Here is a 14,915-nt window from a genome sequence, read left to right as displayed (position 1 = left end):
TACTGTCCTCTGCTCTCCAACTTATGCTGGCTTCTGTGGCACCAGAGCCCCTGACCTGTATTAATGGCTGATCTCTGTATTGCATGTCCCCTTCCCCTCTGAAACCACAGACAAACTCTTCCTTCAAAACCCATTTCCAGACTCTCTGCTCTCCCAGACAGGTTTCTTTCATCTGTCCTGGGCAAGTTCAGCCATCCTGGATGTCTTTGGCCCTTAGATGCACACATTTTCAAGTGTGATTCAATGTCCTTTTCTGGAAGAAAACCCGTGTTTTCTAATTTAAATTGTGGTGCTTTCAGAGCAGCAGGGATGGTATCTTCTGTCCTGCCTATATTCCCCTCAGCATCCCTTCTGGGGGGAATTCACCTGCAGGCAGGTAACACTGGCCACATTGTTGGCCTACTGGCCACTGACAGAGGGGTGCAGCATCTGCTCCTTGAGCAGCCCAGCTAATCAGTTTCTCCTAGGAAGGCATCATCTAGATAATTCCACTTCACTATGTGCAATGCAGGGAAGTGCGTTTTCTCATTTGTCCCTCCACCCGTGCAACCACTCACACAAAATGGAAACCATTAGTAAGCAGTAGGTTCCGTGTGGTGGAAGGAAGGGACCATGGGTGACTCTCAGTGAGTGCACTCACGTAAGGAGAGGAGAACAGGGTCCATGGATGCGCTCTCCCCCACAAAAAACGCAGTAGCTTGCAGCTTAAACTGTGGATCGTAATGAAACTTCAATAAAAATTTTAGTTTTCCTTCCTCAAACCACCTTGCTTTATTTTGTTCATGTTTCCTAGGATATACGTGAATATAAATCCCACTTTAGGAGACTCGAAACTCATGGCAGTGCCAGCAGATGTGAATTTGGATGTCTTGGAAGGCGTGGCCTTTGGAAAGGTTTGCAGCGCTGACTGCAACCGCCAGGGCCGGGCCTGCTGAGCGCAAGGCCAGGAGCCCAGTTACTCCCTTGTTCACTCACTCGCTCAACAAACCAACCTTGCACTGGGCCAGGGAGCCAGCCCCCCTTCCCCCGCCCCCAGGGCCCCACCCGCAGGGAGCCTGTGGGTGGAGGCAGATGAGTAACAATCACAGGCTGGAGCACAGGGCCCCCAGTGGTGAGCCCGCTGCAGGGCTGGAGGGGCTCAGCCCTGTGCGGGGCTGGAGGGGCTCAGTCAGCAGGGAGAGCCTGCGACAACCTAACGGCCTCTCCCTTCACTTTCTTCCTTGCCAGGTACTGGAGGCTAGCGGAATGCCCATGGATGACGACCAGTATGCTCTGCTGACTGCAAAAATAGGATATCAGAAAGAAGGGATGAGTTATCTTGATTTTGCAGCAGGATTTGAAGGTAGCTAATCTCCAGCGCCAGCCCTGCTGGGACGCGACTGGTGGCACCTCCAGGCTTGTTGAGCGGTGCCTCGAGGCTGTGGGTTGAAGTAGAGTGAGCTGAGATGCGGAAACAGTGTGTGTTCTAAGACTAGAAACAGACATTTTTGTTTGATTTTTGTCTGACTGTGTTTCGGCCTTTTCTTTTCACTAAACCAAACTGTGAGTGCAGAATTTTGCCTCTACAGACTTCTACAGACTTAGAGCACACACGGTTTCTAAAATTTGCTCCAAAGCCCATGCTCCTTCCATCACGCTTCCTGTCCTTTGAGATTTTTCCTCCTGAGAATAGCTCCGGTTTGTCTGTGGTTAGCGGCACCCATGCACCACCAAGGCAAGCATCCTTCCTCCTTTTCTGTAGAGAAGGACACAGAGAGTCTAAGAGATTCCACGACACGCCCAAGATCACTCAGCTGCTGGCCCTCCCCTCCCCCTGCCCCAAAGCGGTTGCCAGGAAATTCGTGGCGTACAGCGCAGTCAAGCCTGGAAGCTGGGGCCTCCCGTTTGCCCCCGTTCTTGTTCTGCCCCCTGCCCCACACTTGGCAGAGAGAGGACAAGCAGCCGGCCCCCCCATCTCTCTGCCGTGTCATCCTCCCCCTGGTCTCCACTCTTGCTGAAGTTTAGACTGACAAATAAGCCCTCTAGAAAAGCTACAGAAATCACACAAATACGTTGACGGAATACTCTTCTGTTTTGCTGCAAATGCACTCGGGCTGGACAGGGCAGGACATTTTGCCATCCTCCCCACGTTCGGTCTGGGAGATGACGGTGCAGTGTGATGGGTCTCCCCTAGGGACAGTGGCAGATGGGACTCCTCACCGGGAAAATGCGAAGGTCCCTTCTGACCATCGCAGACTAGCATTAGAGTCCTGTCCTAGGGGAGGGGAGGTCCCACATGCCGGAAAAACAGGCAATTCGAGAAGCCATAGAATTTTAGAATGTTGACACTTTGGGTATATGACACTTTTGAAGGAGCACAAAAAGAAGGAAAAGGAACTCACATTTATTTTAGTGCTTCCAGTGTGCCAGGTGAGTTCATTTTTCACGTGAGAAAGTGGGGCCCAAGGTGAGTCAGTCAGTCACTTGCCCCAGGTCCCAGAGCAGCAGGTCCTTTGCAGAGTGAAAATCTGACTCAATAGCCAACAACTGCTCTTGGCTTCCTCCCTACCCCTGTTCTTTCCTCCCACTCTCCTCCTCCTCCTCTGCCCCCACCAGTCCCCCAGCACTGCCTATCTTCATGCATAGCCAGACGCTGACAGGGGTGGGGGTAGAGACCTAGGCCCCAGGCTGGCTCCAGGGCGAGGGTCTGGGGTGCGCACAGCAGAGGCGAGTTAAGCAGCAGGGGAAGGTGTGATCTGCCAGGTGTAGTGAACCTGAGGAGGCCACTCCAAGCCCGGGTTAAGGTGAGGTAAAAGCCAGGTTCAAGACTGGACCATAGGATGCCCACGAGCTCCAGATGCTCGGCCCACCTTCCATCCTACAGACCACAGCAGTGGAGAGAGGGTGGTGGCGACATGTGCAGAGAACCACATCTAAAACCAAGTCCCAGGTTTGTAGCCTGGCTTTAAACAAGGCCACACTCACACTATCCCAACCTGGTGGAAATAGCTTGTTTTTTAAGTAGAGATTATAGTTTCTTCCTCTGTTTTAGGGGAGAGAGAGGGCGTAACTCAGTAATTAGCCTGCCGGGCTCTGGAATCTGGCGGGCCAGAGTTCAGTGTTGCTGTCCATGAACTCTGTGAACTTGGGGAAGTTGGGGGAACCCCCTGAACCTCCATCTCTTCATATGTAAAATGGGCAAAATAATAGATATCCTTGCGTGTAAACGAGGCACAAGAAGAAAATCCACCTCTTAAGGTTGTTGAAAAGACCAGCAAATACTTGAAGGCCCCTCTTACAGTGTCCAGCAGATAAGCGGTCAGGAAACACCTGGTGGATTAATGAATGTTGATTGACTTACACAATGCTATGTTTAGGGCACGAGGCTAGGAACCAAAACCAGGCAGGAATTCTCATTCACTGCCTCTGGGAATGGAGGGATGAGCAAGATTCCTGCCCTGTTGGAAAAATGGACGGGCATGGTGGCCGCGATGTGCTGGCCGACAGTGTGGCCCTGCCATAGAGAGAACGAGTCCTTGCAGTGATGGGAGAATGTCCAAGAAACTGAAGGGAAAGAAACCAGATCATAACCAAGTTAATGCTAAGTTCACTTCACAGAGCCTCATTCCCGTCGAGTATTCAGGCAGGATTTGGGACAGGAAGACATCCAGGTTGCAACAGAAATAAAGAGGTAGGCATGCCACTAACGGAAGTCTTCTGGTTTATGTCATTGTTTCAGATGCTAAAATGAAGGGGCCAGAAGTGACCCCATTGCAGACTCCAGTTCTTTCAAAGAATAATTTAGACAGCTACTTTATAACCGCTGAAGAATGCCTGAAGCAGTTCCCCCAGAGACTGAAGGAAGCCTTCCGGGTAAACTATGACCTATCTACTGTTTGGCTTATCTGGACACCTCCCCCCCACCATGCTCCCAGCCCTTCAACCATGCAGGCTGTCACTCCGGGAGCCCGTTATGTTTGGCTCATCATGGGACACACCACAGACTCAGGCTCACCCCTTCTCTCCTTCCTGGGGAGGGGGACTCGGCCTTAACTCTGCAATCCCCTCCCCTCCCTGAGGTCCTTCCCTGCTGCCACTTTGCTGGCTCTGCCTTCTGCCTCTCAAAGGCCTTGGAGAAATAAGGAGGGGATGGGGTGGGGAGGATCTGGGCAACCTGAGTTATAGGGAATTTAGGATCCATTCATCCCTCGTCTTCACACCACCCATTCACTCACCAGATGAGCATTATACACTTACGATAGGCTGGAATCTCTGCTAAAAGCTGGGGATGAAAGGTAGGAGCTCCATCCATTCTGAGACGCAGATGGTTCAGACACATGGGATTGCCGGTTGTAGAGGGAGCTGTAGCCTGCTATGGAGGCACAGGGAAAACAGCCCATTAAGGAGGAATTCCTGGAGGAGGTGGCTCCTGAACCAAAGCCTAAACCCCCAGCATGTGCTGGCCAGAAAAAGGAAGGAGCAAACACTAAAAGAGGGAGCTTGCTCAAGGCAGGTGGCGGACAGGTCATGGGCTTCAGGGAAAAGCTCACTTATCGGTAGGATGGGTTGCATGTGGAAGCTGGAATGGATAAGACAGGAGAAATAGACAGTAGCCATTGAAACACAGAGGAGGCAAAGAACAACTTAACTGCTGTGGTGAGGAGTAAAAGGAGCAGTCAAAGGGGGAAGATCAATTTAATAAGCAGACTGTATTAGCTATAGGGTGGAGGCCCCAGGGTGTGCAGGGGCACGTGGGCGAGGAGGGGGTGAGTCCAGAAGAGAAGGGTGGGGAGCAACCTGGGGGTGGAGCTAGCCCCTGCGTGCTTCTGTGTTTCTGAAGCCTCTTCCCCGCACTGACTGCCAATTGGAGATGCATTTTGGTTACCAAGCTCCCATTTAAAAATAAATGTATTTATGATGACTGTCTAGCTTGGATTTGCAGGATGGTTCTGACTTTGAACATTCTGTCCAGCCATCAGACCCTGCATCCTAATTCTTGGTTTGAAAAGCTGTGGTCCCCGTAAGTGTACGCAGAGAAGGGCTGGTCCTCAGTACTCGGTCTGAGCGAATGCCCAGCCCCGGGGAGCACAGAGCAGGCCGGGGTCAGGTAGAGGGTTGAGAGCCTGGTTTTCTGAAGAAGGAAGGCCTGGCTGAGGGCGAGAGGGCAGAAGGGGAGGTAGAGAGGCCCCGGGATCCAGCGTCCCCTCTGCGGCCATCAGCAGAGGGCCAGAGTGGCCCAGAGGGGTCCCAGGACAGCACCCCTCTGCTGCCCTTACCCAGCGCACTAACTCACCCACTCTGTTGCAAGCCAGACCCCGTTTTCTGGCCTCTCCCTCCACCTGTCTCCTCTGCACACCTTTCCCGGTGGGGGGACTCAGTGGGGAGAGCCAAGCTCTGTGCTTGCACCGCTGTTTTCCTACCTTTGGTCCCCATGCAGCTTGGTGACAGCGCACACATGTCCCGTATTTCCCAGTGATCTTTAGTTTAAATAATTACACAGTGAACTGATTCAATGAACACTCGCTGACACCCACTCTATCCTACCAAGAGTTTATAATCTAGTGGTTGAGACAAAGAAGTGAACCTCTAATTGCCAGAGTTTGCATGGTCTGTACTAGGAGGCGGGTGACGTCTGGGGTCATTGCACATTTGCTTGTTGTCCTCACAGGTGGGCGTGGACGAGGCAAAGTGTGTGCCTTGATTTTTGAATGGGAAGGGATGGTCACTTGACTTACTTTATTGAGTTCCTATTCATGAGAAATTCTTGAACGTCTCTCCTCGTCAATAATGAAAAACCTGACTTGAATTAGTTTAAAATACAATCACAGCTGCTGCTGCTGTCGGCCCAGTAATTCTATAGCCGAATGAGGCCATATCAGCGCTCAGCTGGGGTCACAGCCACAGCTCAGGCCAAAAACCGTGAAGAGCTGAGGACATAATTCATCTTTTCTCCCTGACAGTGGTGAGGAAAGCAGGCCCAAAGAGCCCCTGGGTGACCCAGGGACACGACCTGACCACGGGTTCTCTGTTGGCCCCTGTGGGCTCCCTCAGCCCAGGGACAACATCTCTGCAGGGTCAGGCATATGTCCATGGATTCAGGTTTATATTTTAAAACAATCAGGACCTACCCCTCCCCCCCCATACACACAAATGGGATCATTCTATACATACATTTATCAACATCATTTTTCACTTCATGGTCTGTCCTCGACATTGGACCTTGGGGGCTGGCCTCAGCATGTAGCCCTGATCAGAGCATCCCCTTTGCTGGTCCCCTTAGGACCGGCCTCAGTCCTGCCTGATTGGCCTGTGGGCCCCAGTTCTGCAGTGGCTGGGACTGCCTCTCCAGCTGCACCTTGACCCCTCTCCTCCTCACTTCACACTCCAGCCAGTGTTCTTCCTCACCTTCATGTCTTTGCACATTCTGTTCCTTTGCCTGGACTGCCAGTCCAACCCCTTTGATCAGTTAACTCCTCCCCAAGCTCTGATCTTTCTTAAGTGCTCCGTGCTTCCCCTCGCCTTCAGATCTGTGGGGAGATCGGCTGCCGTCTGTTCCCCTCCCAGCACAAGTGCACGTGGACTTGTAATCCTATGAGACATTAGGGCTGAGTTGTTCCTGAATCATCCACAGTAACTCAAACAGCCACCACAGTGCCTGCCATGTAATATGTGATCAATATGTATTTGTTGAATGAATAAAAGACCTCACATTCCATGCCAGGCAGTGAACTGGAAGGATTACCTACATGGCCTCATTTGTTTAAATCCTTACCCTACCCTATCAAGTAGGCATTAGCATCCCCATTTAACAGCTGGAGAAACCAGGGGTCTAATATAGGGAGAAACTTACCCAAAGCCACATGTCTAGTAGAGGTTGCATCTGTGTGACTCCAATAAAATTAGGAGTCTTCATTCTGGGGAGCCAAACACCGAGATGTGGGGAATGATGAAGGTTTTTATATTTGTGAAGATTATCAACGTGGGTTCCATGGCATGTGGACTGTCCCCATCATCCGGCAGTCCACGCTGGCAGTGAGCACGGCTCTCACGCCTGACTTCTGGCACCTGCCACACTGACTTGCTGTCATTGGCTTGCAGCCTTTGTGCCCCACTGGACTGTGAGAACTTTGATGTCAGGGACCGTGTTGTAGTTACAATGTGTGTCCACCCAGCAGAGTGCTTGGCACGTAATAGGTGCTCAGGAAACACTTGCCCTCTCCAGACCCAACAGCTTCATTCCACAGGTGTTTATGGAGCACCGCTCTGAGCTGCAGATACAAGCAACAGATCAGAGCCCCAGTCACATGTTTACCTTCCAGAAAGGGAGCAGACAGTGAAGGCATAAGTCTCTAGTTTGTCAGGCGGTGACATGCTCTTTGAAGAAAAGTAAGGCAGGGTGAGTGTCAGGGACCCATCAGGGTGCCGTTGTCCGGAGGGGGTCAGGAGATGCTCCCTGAGAGGTGACGTTGGAGCAGACACGCCAAAGGGTGCAGGTACTGTGGAGAATTCCCTGAGATGCCCAAGGCAGGCTTGGCACGTGCCCAGGACAGCAAGGGGCAGAGGAGAGGAATGAGGGCAGAGGGTCTCCGGGTTTGGGGGCCGTAGCGGGACCTAGGACCTGATTGTGCGTGCGGCAGAGAGCCGGCGGGGTGAGCAGAGGTGCGGCGGGCACTGACCTGGGCTGTGCGAGAGGGCGGTGGCAACAGTGGGGGTGCCCCCAGCCCCTCGTGCGCTTCCTGTGGGGTCCGGGGAGCGGCGCTGGGACCGGGCGGCGCGCGCAAGGAAGGCAGGGGCCGGGCTTGATGTCAAGGTCTGTGAAAAAAAGCCTGTCACCTCTGGATGTGGGAAAGCCGAGGAGGAGCAAGTTGAGGGCGGGGCTCGGAGGTCAGGGGCTTGACCTGGGGCTTGTTTGGTTTGACATCCAAGCGGAGATGCTCCAGAGCCCCTGCAGATGTGAGCTTGGAGGGTGTGGGGGGGCCTGGCGCTGGCGGTGTCGCGGGAATCGGCAGCAAAGAGGTGGCCTGCACCCCGAGCAAGTCCCCAGCGGTGGTGACACAGGTGGCTGCCTGCTGGATGGTGGTGCCCCTGGGAGGCAGGGGCAGCATTGGAAGTGGGTCTCCATACCATTCAGCGCAGTGACTGCATATAGGAGGTGCCGAGTGAATGCGGGAGTGAAGACAGGTCTCTCCACAAAATCCCAAAACGTCTGAACTAGACACTTGAGTCACAGCGGGTCTCGCTTTGTTATAAATAAGGCAGATCCCGGGACATGCGGGTAGGACTGCACGCCTCCAGAGTCACCAGACGAGCCCGCAGCCGGTGGGGGGGGGGGGGGGGGGGCGGGGGCGTCAAATACGGATGGAGACAAGGGGTGCTGGGGCCACATCGTCGACTCTTCAAGTCTGAGACACGGGAAGCGCATTCGGGGGAAGCACGGGCATTGGCCGAGACGGAGCCCATTCAAAGCCTGAGTGTCAGGCACTTGCTGTTCGACCTTGGGCAACGGTCATAGTAGCAGACAACATGTTAGGGCGCTTAGAAAACGTGCCAGGTGATTGGCATACATTAGCATATTCAACCCTCACCACCACCCCAGGAAGTAGGGACTTTCACCATCCCCGTTTTACAGATGAGAAAATGGAAGTGTGGCCAGGTTAAAGATCTTGCCTAAGGTTACCCCAAAATGAAGTAGCAGAGCTGGGATTTGAAATTAAACAGGAGGGCAGCACGGCCTCTAAATGACAAGTTCGCTCCCAGCCTCCATCTCCTCATCTGCAGGATGGGGATGGCCGTGCCCTCGTGCAGCACCACCAACTGAGCAGGCGCACCAGAGCCACGTCCTGCAGGTACAGCAGGCAACCAGAGCTCAGCCAGGGCTGGTTCCTCGGCACGGTCCTCAAACACCGGGCCCTGGCCTCTGGGTGGCCCCTCGGGGGGCCATCCAGTACTGCGCTCGTTGTCCTGTAGACAGAAGTCGCCAGGGGCGCCTGGGTGGCTCAGTCGTTAAGTGTCTGCCTTCGGCTCAGGTCATGATCCCAGGGTCTTGGGATCGAGCCCCGCATCGGGCTCCCTGCTCCGCGGGAAGCCTGCTTCTCCCTCTCTCACTCCCCCTGCTTGTGTTCCCTCACTCGCTATGTCTCTCTCTGTCAAATAAATAAAATAAAATCTTAAAAAAAAAAAGAAGTCGCCAAACATCATGAACCCTCTGTAGAAACATGGAGATCTAGATGTTTCTCTGCCCCGGAAAGCTCCAGCATCCTCTTACTTCTGGTGCTGGAAGGAGCAGTACCATAAACAGAGGAGGGGAAAGATAAGCCCTTCTTGTCCCTTTTCCTGGACTCTTTGCATTAAAAGAGGGCACCGGAGAACATGGTTTATCATTTCTTGGAAAAACATCATGGCAAGGATATTCCTGGAGGAGTGAGAGCTCCCAAAAGCAGGAGTGGGAAGGCTGCCCCTTCCTCATTCTGGAGACGAGTCCGTCTGTTCGGGGTTGTAAGTGTGTTGTCGGCGGGGTTCGGAAGGAAGTGCTTTGACGTGTGCGTTTTGTTTTTAGGACCCCTACTCTGCCTTCTTTAAAATAGACACTGACAGGGATGGCGTAATCAACATGCATGATCTTCACAGATTGCTACTGCACTTACTGTTCAATCTTAAAGACGAAGACTTTGAGCGTTTCCTGGGCCTTCTTGGCTTGAGACTCAGCGTCACTCTAAATTATCGGGAATTTCGAAATCTGTGTGAGGAGAGAACATTCAGAACAGATGATGCGCCTCAAAGACTCATTAGGTAAGAGGGCAGTGTGGCTCAGCGCCTTTGCCCGCACCCAGTCCGGCGCTCCCGCTGTGCCCACAGGGTGGGTGGGGGGAGCAGAATTGCCCCCGGGAGCAATTATTTTGTCTTTTTGGTGGTTCCAGAAAAATCACACAAGGAATATGCGATCAGTGTAAAAAAGCTAGAAATTACAGGTGCAGATTAGAAGGTACAACCTCACCTAGCCACCCATAAGCATCATGTTGGCATTTCACCGTGAATCATGCCAGTCTTCTTTCAAGGCACACAAATACAGATACTTACATATTTTCTCTTATAAAGTGGGGGTCAGGTGTATATGCATGTTGCTCAGCCTTCCAAGACCTCTTGGCACCCTGCCCTTTGTCCGATCTGTGCTGGGCCACTCCGGGGGGCTGCACACTAACACTTGTCGAGAGAACACTCATCCAGCTACTAACACGTCAGCCCACGCAATCTGTGTGAATTGGGGAACCACGGAACCCCTTATGGTAATTGATGGAAACAGTATCATTTCAGGCTTTTCTTGTGAATGTAAACATATACATACACAGTTGACCCTTGGGGCGCCTGGGTGGCTCAGTTGGTTAAGTGACTGCTTTTGGCTCAGGTCATGATCCTGGAGTCCCTGGATCGAGTCCCGCATCGGGCTCCCTGCTCAGCAGGGAGTCTGCTTCTCCCTCTGACCCTCCCCTCTCTCATGTGCTCTCTCTCATTCTCTCTCTCTCAAAAAAAAAAAAAAAAAAAGTCTTAAAAAGAACCAAAAACACACAGTTGACCCTTGAGCAACACAGGATACTTCAACCCTGCAAGTTGACTTATATGTGGATTTTTTTTATACATACAGTACAGTACTATAAACGTGTTTTCTCTTCTTTATGATTTTCTTTCTTTTTTAAGATTATTTATTTATTTGACAGACAGAGACAGTGAGAGAGGGAACACAAACAAGGGGAGTGGGAAAGGGAAAAGCAGGCTTCCCGCGGAGCAGGGAGCCCCATGCAGGGCTCGATCCCAGGACTCTGGAATCATGACCTGAGCCGAAGGCAGGCACATAACGACTGAGCCACCCAGGCACCTCTGATTTTCTTTTTTTTTAAGATTTTTTTTTTTATTTGAGAGAGAGAGATCGAGAGAGCACGAGGAAGGGAGGGGCAGAGGGAGAAGCAGACTCCCCACTGAACTGGGAGCCTGATGTGGGGCTCGATCCCAGGACCCCGGGTTCATGACCCAAGCCGAAGGCAGGCACTTAACCCACTGAGCCACCCAGGTGCCCCTTCTTCCTTATGATTTTCTTAACATTTTCTCTTCCCTGGCTTTATTGTGAGAATACAGCATATTTATACATGTAATATATACAATATCGGCTAATCGATTGTGTTCTCTGTAAGGCTTCCAGTCAACAGTAAGCTATTAGTAGTTAATCTGGGTGGGGGGGTCAGAACTTCTTTGGGGATTTTCGACTTGTGGGGGTTGGTGCTCCTAACCCCCTCACTGTTCAAGGATTGACTGAATATCTTTTTCTTTTTATAAATCTGGGGTCAGCTGTGCAACTGTTTGAGGAGATGCAAGGACCCTTCCAGCTCTTTCCCAGGCAGTGCTCCACCCCCGGCCCCTGTCCACTCCATGCCAGCCTCCTTCCCGGTGAGGAGGGGAGTCTGCATGTCCAGCCCAACTGGAACTCCATTTGTCTCCTCCATTTCTCCCAGTGAGAGCATACGCCCCCTTAAGCAGTAACAGCAATGCCAATACCATCTACCCCATTGAGATCTGTTGAATGCCAACAAGCTTGAATGAAGAAGCCATTCAGCTACTCCTGGACCAATACTACTATTTTTGGAAGCATTACCATCCACTATGATAACGCAGAGATGTGTTTTCTGCATGATAGTAACATTCACTAGGCTGTTCTGCCCTTGAGGTACCAGTGGCCTACTCCGTCCACCAGGCAAGGGAGCTCCCTGGAGCCCTCAGGAGCCCCCATTGCTGGGCCAGATTGCATGATACTTGGCTAGGCTGCAGAAGCCCTCTGATACTGCTCTTTAGTTTTTCTCTCTGAATTCATTGGTTTTATTTTGCCTGTACTTTAAGAAAAGCCAGCCAGAAAGAAAACAACTGTAGTCTCTCTCTAAGTGAAATGATCATATAGCATGTGAATTGGACACCTGCTTCCAATTGCTCAAGTTCTGAGGAGTTTTAATATGAGACTTGATTGCTTAACATTAAAACAATACAAAAATATCCTTCCCAAAGAATTTTCTGGAGAATGTATGCAGAATGAACCTAGAAAATTTCAACCACAAAGCGCCATCTTCCCATTCAAATGACTCAGCCTTCTTATTTGTATGTATGCCTTCGTTCAACAAATATTTACTGAGGGTCTGCTATGTGCTAGATGTTGCCCCGGGACGAGGTGATACAAAGATGAATAAGGTTCCTTTTGAAGGAGGTAATGGCCGTATATGGGACAGGTACAAAAATAAAGAGCTACACTGAAATGTAAGGTTGTCTGAAGTACCACAGAGATGGGAGCAGCTAAGCCTGCTTGAGGCACACAGGAAAAGTGGGACATCTGAGTGGGATCTTGAGGTGAGAGTAGGAGTTTGTCAGGTGCAGACTACCAGACGGCAGTTCAAGGCCAGAGAGCGGCACTTACAAAATCTGCAGTGGGAATGTCGAGCACATTCGGGAAATGAGGAGAGGCTATGTGTGCAGAAGTGGCATGCACGGACGGTGGGGCATGGTAGGAGGGGAATCCTGGAGAGGCAGGAGGGCCAGCTGAGAAGGGGCCAGAGAACCAAGCTGGGGAGTTCATCATTTACCAGTAGACAGGAGAGGGTTTTGTGCTATGGAGGGAAGGGGTCACATCATGCTGCAGAAAGATCCTTCAGCAGCCCCAGAGCAGAGCATGGATGTAAAGGAGGAGAGCCTGCAGCCCAGGGAGACCCAGTGTGGCCTCCAAGGGTCTGGGAGAGATAGTGCAGAGACCCCAACTAAGGCACTGCTTTAGAAATCCAGACCCTCCCAAGGCCAGACCCCATGCCCATGCTTTGTGAAGACATATCCTTTAATACCCTCAAAGCAGGGGGCAGGGGGGGGACTACTAGTTGACTTTCCAGATAAGGGACCCAGGTGATGGGTGGGGGGCCAAGATGTGAACCCAGGGTGCCGTTTGGAGGGGCCCCTTTCTCTGCCTAGAGATCTCACCCTCCTTCACCCGCCCACTACACCAGCCTCTCTTTCCTCCACCAGCCAAACCTCAGTGCCATCCCTTTCTGGAAGTCATCCCAACCTCTTGCTGGGGCACCTCTGCCTTCTGGGCCTTCTTCACTTGCCAATGACATTATCAAAACACAATACTTTTGAAAACTTTGAGGGTTGTAAATTGGTTGAAGAGAGTAAGACCATCTTGTTTGATTCATAACTGCAAAACATTTTCATTTTTAGATGTATAAATACTGATTAAAATGATTGGTCCAATGACCTGTTTCATTTTTATATTATCTCTTCCCTTCCAGTCTCTTCCCTTGTTTAAGACACACCTGCCTGTCCATTTATCTACTGACAACCCACATCAAGTGCATTTTGGTGCATGTATATCATAGACAATGAAACAACACTGTCACGTGTCCTTTGAGCAAAATTAGACGCTTCAGCTTCTTGTCACAAAATATTGTATGATCAGGTCCTTCCTGTTGGATGACTAGCTGAATTTAAAATACCAAATTTACCTTTTGTTCTTAGAAATATATCATTCACTTGTTAAGAGATTTGGCTTATATGATCAGTTTCACCATCATCACTGGAATCCAGAGTGTTCTGTCTGTGTGCACTCCTCTTCCAGTTCATCTGATCATTGGGAAACAGCTTTTTTTTTTTTTTTTAAAGATTTTATTTATCTATTTGACAGAGAGAGAGAGAGAGATAGCGAGAGCAGGAACACAAGCAGGGGGAGTGGGAGAGGGCGAAGCAGGCCTCCCGCCGAGCAGGGAGCCCGATGCGGGGCTTGATCCCAGGACCCTGGCACCATGACCTGAGCCGAAGGCAGACACCCAACGACTGAGCCACCCAGGCGCCCAGGGAAACAGCTTCTTATCTCAGTTTTCTTCCCTCTGCCGTTTGAGCGTGAAATAAGCATTCTGAATTTCTCACTGTGTTCAATGAAAACTAACAGAAGACTACAAAGATGGTGTCGCTGTCTCCTTTATACACTTCTTGAAAGATGCTGGTATACTTTGGGCAGTGCAATCGGGAGACTGGGGAGTGATTCATTTCAATATCATGTCCTCAGCTAGGCGATTCCCCTCATTTTTTGTTTTCTTATTGCTGTTTTAGTCTCGTTTCTTAGGATAGTTGGAAACAATGAGTAATGATTGACCATTTCTTAGGATAATGAAATCGATCTAGTAAAATTGAAATCAAGATCACTAAGACCCCATATATATATATATGAGAGTATATATATATCAGTGGACCCATGTGGTATTGCGATAGAATGAGTTTTATCTCATCAAGAAAATAAATGCCTTTTTTGTTGTTCTTTGAAGGATCTCTAAGAAAAACTGAAAGTCATGAATGCCAGTTCCTTCCATTTTCTGGATCATATAGAATTGTTATTTCTTCCTTAAATATTTGATATAATTCACCAAAGAAGTGATCACGTCCTGGAGTTTCCTTTGTTGGAAATACTTGAACTCTGAATCTAGTTAATTTAATAGTTAGATCACCCACGATTTCTCTTCCTTTTTGAATGAGTTTTTGCAGTTTGTGTTTTTTTGGGTATCAGTCCATTTCATCTAAGCTGTTAAATTCATGGGAATAAAGTTGTTCATTTTATTCCTCCTTTCTTATTCTTTTAATATTTGTGGCATCTTTAGCAATGTCCCTTCTTTCATTTCTGATATTGGTAGTTGGTGACTTCTCTCCTTTTTTCTTGATCTGGTTAGCTAAAGATTTATCATTTTATTGATATTTTCAAAGAACCACTTTTTTTTTTAATTATTTTTTTTTATTCTTATGTTACTCCCCATACATTACATCATTAGTTTTAGATGAAGTGTTCCATGATTCATTGTTTGTGCATAACACCCAGTGCTCCATGCAGAATGTGCCCTCCTCAATACCCACCACCAGGGTAACCCATC

The 14,915-nt window shown here is 50.1% G+C and overlaps 1 non-coding gene across 1 annotated transcript; it reads left to right on the top strand.

The window, feature by feature from the left end:
• The first annotated feature begins 1,231 nt into the window (after window positions 1-1,231).
• Window positions 1,232-10,249, top strand: LOC102736719 (uncharacterized). Its single transcript, XR_014142644.1, has 3 exons — window positions 1,232-1,342; window positions 3,719-3,852; window positions 9,536-10,249. It is a non-coding gene; the product is annotated as an uncharacterized LOC102736719 (transcript).
• The last annotated feature ends 4,666 nt before the right edge of the window (window positions 10,250-14,915 follow it).

This window comes from Leptonychotes weddellii, unplaced genomic scaffold (genome assembly GCF_054177405.1).
Source record: "Leptonychotes weddellii isolate Sample4059 unplaced genomic scaffold, ASM5417740v2 HiC_scaffold_775, whole genome shotgun sequence".
In the NCBI taxonomy this organism is placed as follows: Eukaryota; Metazoa; Chordata; class Mammalia; order Carnivora; family Phocidae; genus Leptonychotes; species Leptonychotes weddellii.
Note: the sequence above shows the minus strand (reverse complement) of the source record. Positions and strands in the feature narration are given on the sequence as shown.